The 9,840-nt window shown below is 55.1% G+C and overlaps 1 protein-coding gene across 3 annotated transcripts in view; it reads left to right on the forward strand.

Moving 5' to 3' along the window:
• Positions 1 to 4,428, forward strand: part of EPHB1 (EPH receptor B1) — a 119,372-nt gene extending 114,944 nt beyond the window's left edge. For 2 of the 3 annotated variants that reach the window (XR_010885061.1, XR_010885063.1), the window contains one exon: positions 4,001 to 4,428. The gene's annotated coding sequence lies outside the window, so the exon portion shown is untranslated. The other variant, XR_010885062.1, reaches the window with a different exon arrangement.
• Positions 4,429 to 9,840: the final 5,412 nt, after the last annotated feature.

Consider the following 9,840-nt stretch of genomic DNA (forward strand, 5'->3'; position numbering starts at 1 on the left):
CTGGGGCCACCGAAGGATCGTTCTGCTTGTGTGCTGCGTGAAGGCCGCTTTTCACGCTGCCGCTGGCGGTGCGGTGAGAGAGGCGCGGGAGGACGCGGCAGCGTGGGTCTCGGCCCGTGCTGCAGTGCCGTCCGCCTCCAGCTTTGCCACGGATGGCGCGTATCCCGTTGGCTGAGCCACCTGCCCTTGGCGAGGGGCCAGCGTTCCCGGCAGGAGGACGGGCCTGGGAATACTCTTCTGCCAGGACAAATTGCTGTGTTTGTAAAGACCTGAGAGAGGCAACAACCGGGGTGTTGTGTGATTTCCGAGGTGCGTTCAGCATGTGTGGCTGGCGGCAAGGCAGCACTTCCTCAAGTGGTGGAGAAGCCGCCAGGGTCCTACCACGTTTGCAGCTCACCTTTGCAAAAAGACTGGATGAGACTTCCCCTGCTCAGAGGGAGGTTATTTGCAAGCTTGCGTGCGTAAAACTGTGCCGAGCAAGATTGACGTGAGGAGCGTATATCCCAGCAGAATGACCTCCCGGGTACTCCGTTGCCCACGCGGGCTGCGGGCCATGCCCAAGCAAACAGGAAGGTCTAGGTATCCACCGTAGGAGTTGCATGCCGTATCCCATTCCTTGCGAATGAACAAAACTCCGCGCTATCTTTTTACCTCCTTCCGTAATGCCTTTGGCAATTAAAGAGCTTTGTGTTTCCCACACCTGGCGGGGGAGCAGAGTTAACACAGCAAGCGTGTTTTAACTCTTAACTACTGGCTGGCCTCCCATCGGGGAATCAAAGCCCCATTTGAGTTAATTGTGGCTGTCAAATTATCCTCCCCGTTTCAGCCGAAACCGCGCTTCGTTGACAATTGGGCTCCCCGGGGAAAGGGCAAGGGAAGGGCTGGCGCCCGTGGAGAGCCTGCGTGAACAATTAGAGACGCGGCGACTGCTTTGCTCCGCTCGCCCCGGCGCTCGGCACGCGAGCCGGGGCTCCGTCGCCGCGTGCATCCCTCTTCCCTGCCCGCTCTGAGCCGGGCCGTGCTCCCGCGCCGCCCGGCGCTCCTCTTTCAGCAGCAGCAGACGCGGTTTCGTCGCATGGCTCATACAGTTGATCAAAGGCGTTTCATGCGCATAGCGTGTCGGTCTCTGATGAGTATTTATGATTCTGCCGGGCTGCCCGATGATTTCCGGGAGCTTTGAAAGGGAGACCGCTCCGGCAGCCAGTATGCTGCTCACATCGCAAACGAGACGTTCGTTCCCGTACGGCGGATGCTGATGCTAATAACACCTTCCATTACAGGATGACTTTTCATCTCGCAAATGTGGCCTTTTTATTGCTGCTTCTGTCGCGCCGGCACCGAGAGGCTGAGATCAAAGCCCTGCTCTCTGCTCTGCTTCGCACCGGTTCTCACGGCCAGGCCCTTGCGATCGCCTGGCGGAGCCCCGCCGTAACCCGCCTCATCGTCCAGCTTTGCTCCAGCTCTTGCTTTGGGTCCTGCTGCCTCATTTTCGATAGAGGCAGCCAGGGAAAAGCTCTGTTTACAGTCACGTCAGGATTGCCGAGCCGGCCGCCGCCACCCTGGGGAAAGTGCAGGCTCCCCAGGGGGAAAAAAATAAACAACCCTTTCCCGGCTCGGCTGCCGCGTGGCTGCCTCTAAACGAGCCGGGAAAGGCCGCGGGAATAACAGAGCGGCAACGCTGGGCCCAGAACCCGGCTCGGCCGAGCCCGGGACGCGGCGCTGTCCCCTCGCCTGTCGTGCGAGCGCTTGCCCTGTCGCGCACAGTGCCTAAATTGTAATGCGGCCAAACCTGTAGCTGATATAAATCACTGTCGCCCCACTGGCTGCGGTGCAACCGTGCCGATTTACACCGACGGAGCAGCCGGCCCCGAGGGACCCGTCCGGTTTAGCAGCATGTTAAATATCACCTGCTCCGTCTTGCGTGTGTTGCATTTTGTAAAACATAACAGGGACGTATTTCCATTGTAGCTTTTTTTTTTTTTTCCTACCGCTTAGCTGTTCTACTCCCATTAATGTTAATGTGAGCCGTGAGGCCTAATCTCTGAGCGAGGCACTGGAAGTGGACCCTGGTGCATAAGAAACACACAGCTATATCTTTTCCCTCAACCAAAACTCTCTTTCTGAGATAATCTCAATTTCTCTTACCCTTTCTCCCATACCTTTTTTTTTCCACCCAACACTAAATTACTAAATAAAAGTTTCATTACTACCTAGGTTTGCTAAAAATGATTTTCATTCAGCAGAATGATGAATTTTAATAGGAGCAAAATGTCAGGCGCAGCTGGAGGTTTTTTTTTAAAAGCATCAGTATGTTAGGAGAGTCGCAGAGACGCCCTGGAATAATTACGCCAGCGATCCCCAGTTATTGGTAGCCACGCAAGGGTACGCAGCGGTCAATTGCTTTGTTATTTAACGCGGCAGCTTTATGTTTCCAAGGTGCAATTGTGTATTAAAAGCATCTTTGCCTCTCTGAAGTGGCTCACTAATGGGATTTTGCTGCTGTGCCGCGCTTCTTGGCTGCAGCGGGGGAAGGAGGTGCTCCCAGGGCTGCTCTTTCGGTTCGGAAACCTTCTGGCTTCCCCTTGGCAGCAGAGGAAACGGCCGATTTTTGTTGCTTTAGGCACAGCGGTTTCTCGGTGCCTGGTGGTTTTCTTTTGCTGTAGGCCTGGGGGGGCCACGCTGGAGCGCGGCGGACGGACGGACGGACGGCGTCAGTCTGGCTTCGCCTGCAAATCGGGCTCACGGGCTCAGCGCGAGCCCGGGCGAAGCCCTGCACGAGCGAGCAGCGCTCCGGCCGCTTCGGGCTTGGCGCCGGGGAGCTGCTGGCCGGCGCCTGGGTCCGGGGGGGAAAATCTGCTGCGGGCGTTGCGGTCCGGCCGTCTCTCCGGCGGCGAGCCCGTCGGCTGCGGGCAGCTGCCGTGTTTCTGTACGCGTGGCCGTCTCGGCTGGGGGAAAAGCGGCGCGAGGAGGAGCGGCGGCGCCGGGAGAGGTGGCCCTGGGTGGCTGTCGCTGCAGCGTCAAGCAAACCCTGTTTTTTTTAATTAAGGTTACGGCTCGTGCCGGCATTAGCGCAAGAGAGGTGACAGTTCTGCTCTTACCGACTCGGCTGCTGCGTCCGCGGCGTGGTGCGAAGCTGGGGGAGCCCTTTCCTCTGCCTCCCCCTCCGTCTCGACACGTCTCTACCTACCGAGCGGCTTCGCTGTGCGAACGGACGCCGGGGAGGGAGGAGGGGGCCGGGTCTCCTGCAAACGGCGCGTTTCCCAGGACGGACCCGGGAGGCGAGCAGGGCTTTCCAGCAGGGCCGTGCAGCCCTTGCTGGTTGCTGCCGCGCTGACCGATTCCCCTCCGGCGGCAGCGGCGCGGCCCTTGCTCTGCCTCTTCCCTGTCCTTTCACTCCCTGGGGACACCAGGGTACAGGAATGCCCCCCCTTCCCCGGCAAAAACCAAGTGCCAGGCTCTGGCACTGCTCCCGCTGGGAGCCTTTGGCTCCACGTCAGCTTGCCTCCACCATGAAATGCGTCGCTTTTAGAATTTTTTTTTTCCCCCAAGGAAAAAACTGAAAGATTCCAGTCAAATTGTCACCTTTGTGACAGCGCAGTAACTAAGAACCTCTTTTGCCATAGCAAATCTTTGGGTTTTGCTGCGTGACGTTCCCGGCCAGCCGCAGAGCCGACTGACTGCGTGCTGCTGCTGGAGATTCGGGGAGCGTCTGGTACCGTCAGGCAGGTTCGGCTCCTGCAGGAGCGTTCGCACGGAGCATCCGGGAGGTGCGGCAGAGGACGGTAACCCCGGCAAGCGTCCGACGGAGCGCTGCGCGCCAGCAGGAAGGGGCAGCCCGCAGCCCCGGGCGCTCGCTGTGCCGCCCGGGAGGCGCGCGCGGACGCCCGCTCTCCCGCGCCGCCCCGGCGTTCGACTGGCGGCGCGAAGCCCCGCGTTTCCTTTCGCACGAGCCGGGCTCATCCTCACCCCCTCCTTTATTTCCCTCCCTCTTGCCTTGCAGGGGTACGAGTCCAGCGATCCAGCCCGGCAGCGACGGAGACGGGACGCAGCAGGGCTCGCCGCCGCCGCCGCGCCGCCCGCTTCCTTTTCCGCTGGCGGAGCGCCCCGCTCCCTCCGCGAGCCCCGAGATGGACTTGGACGTCTCCCGCCGGGCTCCCGCGCGCGCCGAGGAGGCTCCGTGCCGCCGAGCCGCGGCGCGGGGAGCCTCCACCGCTGCAGCATGCACTGTGCCGGCCGGCAGTACCCTGTCCTGTACATAACCAGTGAGGTGTCTGTAAAAGATTTCGCCCGTTGTAATTTTTTTTGCCCCCCCCTCCTCCCCAATTTGTTGATTGTGTTGAAATTGTCGGCGTTTGTAACAGTAACTTTCAGAGAATATTGTACTAAAGAGGAAAATTGCACTCAATAAAAAGGATGAAATAAGCCTGATTCCTTCTCTTCGCCTTCCCAGGGGCGGTCTCTCTGCTTCTGTTTTATCTTCAGCTTCGCGCTGGGTGAATATTCGCCATGAATATTCATTTAGGGATCTGGCAGAGCTCCATCCCTCCTTGACTTACCTCAGCTTTGGTTGATGCATATCAGATTTGGCTCTCAGGTTTGTAAGCGAACCGACTTTATTCTCAGTGATCCCTATCAGAGGTTGCTTGCTGCAAAAAAGCCGCAAGAAGGAATTTTTTTGGCATGGGTTTTTACACAAGGTACGTTTCAAAACGCTCGTGTGCAATCATTCAGGGAAACCACGCTGTAAATGCTGACTTGGATGAAAGTCCCGTCTGTCCTGTGTGAGCAGGGAGGCTCTGTGCTTCCCAAGTCTTGCTGGAGCCTGTCAATTAAAGTCCCACACTCAGCTTGAACCTGCTTGCTGCAGCGATTGATGTAAATGATAACAGGAAAACTAATTCTTCCTTTTGCATCAGCTGTGCTTGGGCATTTATCCAGCTGGGAACCAGAGATGAGAAAGGTTTATAAAGGGAGAAATACAGCGATCAGCAAAAGTGTTTGGGGTTCAAAAAGAGGAGCTACCACTGGAATACCTGATGAGGCTCCAGGTAAGGACTTCCCGTCCCTGTTGATTTTTAAATCAAGGTGGGTGACCTTCGCAGGGAAATGTTCTCCAGGTCACCCCACTTCTGTGCTGTGTGCCGGGCTCGCATGTCACGAAGGTCTCTTCTGCCCTAAAATCCTGTGTGTGGTGACACCAGCAAGGAGATCCGTTATATTCCCGCTGTGAGAGTTTCTCAAATCTGGTGTCAAGAAATCTGAATTCTTGCTACCTTTCTGGGGTCATTTAGAGCCGATTTTTGGTATTAGTAGGGTTTTTTTTGAACAAAGACAAATGAAACCAGAGCGCCTGTGGACACTGGCCGTACAAGAGGCAAATGGACAAGCGTGAACGGGCAGTGGCTGACTGAGGGCAGAGTTAAAGTTGGTTGTGCGGCCTTAATTGACTAGACATTTGATTTTATGGACTACCAGTGTGGTTTAAACAAATGTTCACATGTCTTAAATTCTCCGGGATTTGGGGGCGCAGGGAAGGAATATCCCTTACTCAGGTCACTGGAGGCTTTCCGCTTAAGCAGCCAATAGACATTTACAGCCAGTGCTTAAAGTTCACAAAGTAGCTTGTCTGGGAATATCTTTTTAATAGGGTCTGCGAGAGCACTGCTGACAGTTTGATGGCTTAATGGGATTCTGAAGGATGTAGGCGAACGTCCGGGCACCTGTGCGGTGTCGATAGCGGCGCGCGGAGCCGGTTAGCAGAGCACAGCTGGGCCGCGGAGAGGGCAGGGACTGGCCCCTGCCTGCGGCTCCCGGGCCGGTCCTCACCGGATCCTCACCTCGGCGGGCATCAGGGCATCAGCTTGGTGATAGAGATTTATACAGCTGCAGACTCTGGCCCTCTGATTTTTTTTGTTTCCCATGAGATAGCCAGTCATGAGCTTCTCCTGCTTCCCGGCTCAAATGAAATGTCATTTCTGAAGGCCACACAGAGTCCAAAAAAGTTTTCCTGAGCTTTGAATATAGATATAGGCAGCTGTCACAACCGGAACAGAGACTAGCTCTCAAAATGAAAAATCTTTCCTTCATGGCTATCAAGTTTGAAAAATGGAAGCAGCACGTTGGTTCCAATTACTTTGCAGCAGCTCTGAGAAATTTCAATATATCCGGTATGCCGGCGCACTAGTTTGATGCCAGCCTAACTCGATTGCCGTCAAGTAGGCTGACTCCTGATTTACCCCACCGCAAGCAGAAAATTGAGCTGGGACTCCTCTAAACCCAGCGCGGTGAGGAGACGCAGCGCTGGGCCAGATCCCTGGGGGGGGGGGACGATGCTTCGTGGGGCGCGCTGTGATTTATGCCAGTGGGGGATTTGCCCCCAATGTCTACTTGAGCCTGGTCCCTGCCTCGGCTGGAGCTAGCACAGCTTTGCCTAATTCCCCCCCTACTTTCCAGGGATAAAGGTGACCCACATTTAGGCTTTCCCCAGCCTGCACCCTGCCAAGAGCTCCTGATGGTTTTTCGGTCCCAAGGATGGACTCAGACAGTGCTGGAGCAGGGGAGGGACTGCTGGGAACCCCGGGGCGAGCCGGGAATGGTCTGAAGGACCCAGCTCTCTGGGGTCTCTGACCATCACCCCTGCTCTCTTAATGACAGTCTGTAGTTTACTCCTATTTCACCTCTTGTGCGAGGGATACCATGCACTGTATTCCTTGGCAAATGTCGCTCTGGGGAAAAAGAAGCCACCTTTTTAAGGGTTCATAAAACACTCACCCATAAAACCCCTTGTTCCATTGCTGTGGGCTCTGGGGCAAGCTGCTCGCTGCAAGACAAGGCGCCGGGCACCGCGCTCCCCTGAGGACAGCTTTCTGTGCAGTGTGGCCACATCCCTCCTTCCCCGTCCGCTTGCTGGCAGGACGCGAGCCTCGCTGCATGCCCAACGGGACACAGCACCCCTGGGCACAGGAGAAAGAGGGGCAGCCTGGAAGGGATCAGTCCAAAGGGATGTGCAAATGAAGGAGGGGACGTTGGAGACACGTGCGATCCGGTCTTCTCCTACCTGCCCTCCCTTCTGCGCTTGGTAATGTAACACAAATAAAAGACAAGCCCGGGAGGACTATAGGCTAAATTGTAATTGGAGCAATATGGTCCAATTATAAAGCTATGTGCCAACCTGCATTAAATGGCAGCATCTGCCGGAATTATTGGAGATGCCTCATCGCCTACTAAAAGTGTTCTTTTTTTCCTTGAGGACAAGCCAGACAGGCTGCAGCGGTTCTTGAGAGCCTGTGCCTCAGCCAGGAGGGCTTGGCAGGAGCAGGGCGTAAGTGGCTGTTGCATCAAAAACTTCACCGAAATCTGCAGGCCCCGTGGGAGACTTTTGCGGGATGCTCTCTCAGGAAAGCCACCTTCTGTCCCCGGCGAGGCCGAGCTCCAGAACGGCTTGTTTTTATTTATCATTGCACATTGCATACACCTCCTGAGCCACAGCACCCGTCTGTGTGTGCGCGCACACTTGCACGTGCATACGGAGCCATTTGCGTGCACACACAGCCACACACGTGCACAGCTTACATCCTCCCTCTAGCCCAAGGTGTTTGGGACCGCATAGGCTTCACATCGACTCAATAGCCTTTAGCTGGTTTCCAATTACCAACTTAATTACAACCTGACTGCATGACCTCCACCCTCCCTACCCCCAAAGTCACCACCACCACCGGGAGCTGAAACCCTATTTCCAGGCTGCTGAGGCTACACCTTGATGCAATTGCTTCCTCTCGCAGCCCACCGCTGTGGGCTCTGCCCCTCAGTATGATGCAGCCCAAGCAAGAAAAAGGATGAATAAATAGCAACAGCTTCATCTGAAAAATGCGTCTCCTCTGGAGAGGCTGTCTCCAGGCATGGAGAGCTGCGTGTGGGGCTGGGATGGGGATGGTACGGCCCCATAGGGAATAGCTGCAGCTGGGGCCAGTGTCACGGAGGCGTACCACAGGAAAACTCTTATTCCTGGCTAGGCACAGACATAAGGGTTAAGGGTAGTGGACTGCAGGGCGACAGAAGTCGTAAGACTTTCTGAGGAAAATAGCCTATAACCACTAATAATAAGTCTGTCTGAGCCTGTGGTTTTCCAAGGTCCTGCTCATGGATTTTTTTTTTTTTTTCCTTTTAACTTTGGGATCTTACCCCAAGTAACTCACTGTGCTGCTATCTGGCACAGGTCGCAACCCACTCCCCAGCAAACTAACATCAAAAGAACATGGAGGTTGCAAAGTCGAGCTCCCCAAAGCCCGGAAATGCCTGTGCTGCCTGATGCAAGCCCCCGATGTCCCGGTGTTATGAGGTGGTCTTTAATTACCCCGTCCAAGGAGACTTTATGCCCTCCCTGGACTCCTGCTGCATGCGGCATGCCGCGGCGGAGCAGCTCCTCAGTGCTCCCTTTTATCTCCTTGTTCCATGCGTAGCCCATGCATTATTTACCATGCGCCTTCACAACACTGTGCTGAATGCCGAATTATTCATTTCCCTCATGGGCTTTTTCCATGGCTCTCTAATCAGAGTTTCTTAGTTCTTTATAAACACTAATGAATTTATTTCCTGATGCCCTTATGAAAGACACGAGGTATTATATCTTCTTTATACGCAGGGAGTTCAGGCACAGATTCGGGGACTTCAAAACCACAGGCTTCGATATGCAGCCTGGGAGGCCAGGAATCTGGTTTTGCCGAGGACCTGGTGTTAATCGAGCGCTCGGTGTACTCAGAGCATGCTGTGGTTAACTTCGGTTGCAGCTGTGAGCGCTCAGCACGTCAGGAAACCAAGCTCCAGGTGTCTTCAGCTGAGAAGTGGGACATGGAAGATGCCCATCCTGGACGGAGATGGTGCTGGACGTTGTGCGGGTCCCTGCTCAGCCTTCTCCCAAGCTGCAGGGCCAGACGGCAGTTTACTCCTGGGACAAGGAGCTTTTCTTCACTGGGGGACCCGCCTTTCTTCCAGTATTTAGCACTCCTAATATTCCCTAGCTTTTGAATGCTTGGCTTTGCAAATATAAGGGTTTTCCCTGCAGCATGGGTTGGTCTGGGTGGGTGTGTTGTGATTCTGCCACTGGACCAGCCCACCTACCTCTTGCATATGCAGTCTGGGAAGCTCGTCTGCCTTGATGTTGCTGCAGAGGATTCATCTTGGCGTACAGACCAAGTCTATAATACCGGTCCAAATGCATTTCCCACCACTTTCCCACTAGACAGCATTAACTCTTGGTTCCTCCTGCAAAATGGCCTACACCAATGGAGACTCTGTAGTTTGGGAAGGTATTGAGAGGCGCTGAGGGCTGACGGATGTGATCCGCGCTTGGCAGTGCTGAGGTCCAGCCGGGTTTGGTGGGATGTGCCGGGAGTCAGATGCTGAATGACTGTCAGCTGGAAGTGGAGAGCGCACCTGAGTCCCGAGCCAGGAACCGGCTTCTGGTGGCATGAGGCTGACTGCAGTCCTACCGTGGCTCCTGTGTTGAAAGGAGGAGGGCACTGAACAGAGCTAACTGATTTGTTACAACAAGTGTAATTGGATGAAGCGTAAAATCACCTGTGCAACTTTTATTGCAGAATTTTTCCTCAGGACAAGACAGCGAGCAATCTGACGGGTTGTTTGTCTGACAGGCATGACCTAGCTGTTGCTGACACCCATGGATCTTCTTTCCAGGTGGTATGTTGGCGGGGTGTGTTTGAAGTCCCATTCCTTTCTGAGCAAGAGGAAATGTGGGTGTACCCTAGGGGAGAGGCAAGGAGGTGAGGACTCGGAGTAGTTCAGGGCTGCTGGCCTTGTGGTGGTGTCACGGCTCGAAGGAGG

Source organism: Apteryx mantelli, chromosome 9 (assembly GCF_036417845.1).
Source record: "Apteryx mantelli isolate bAptMan1 chromosome 9, bAptMan1.hap1, whole genome shotgun sequence".
Taxonomy (NCBI): domain Eukaryota; kingdom Metazoa; phylum Chordata; class Aves; order Apterygiformes; family Apterygidae; genus Apteryx; species Apteryx mantelli.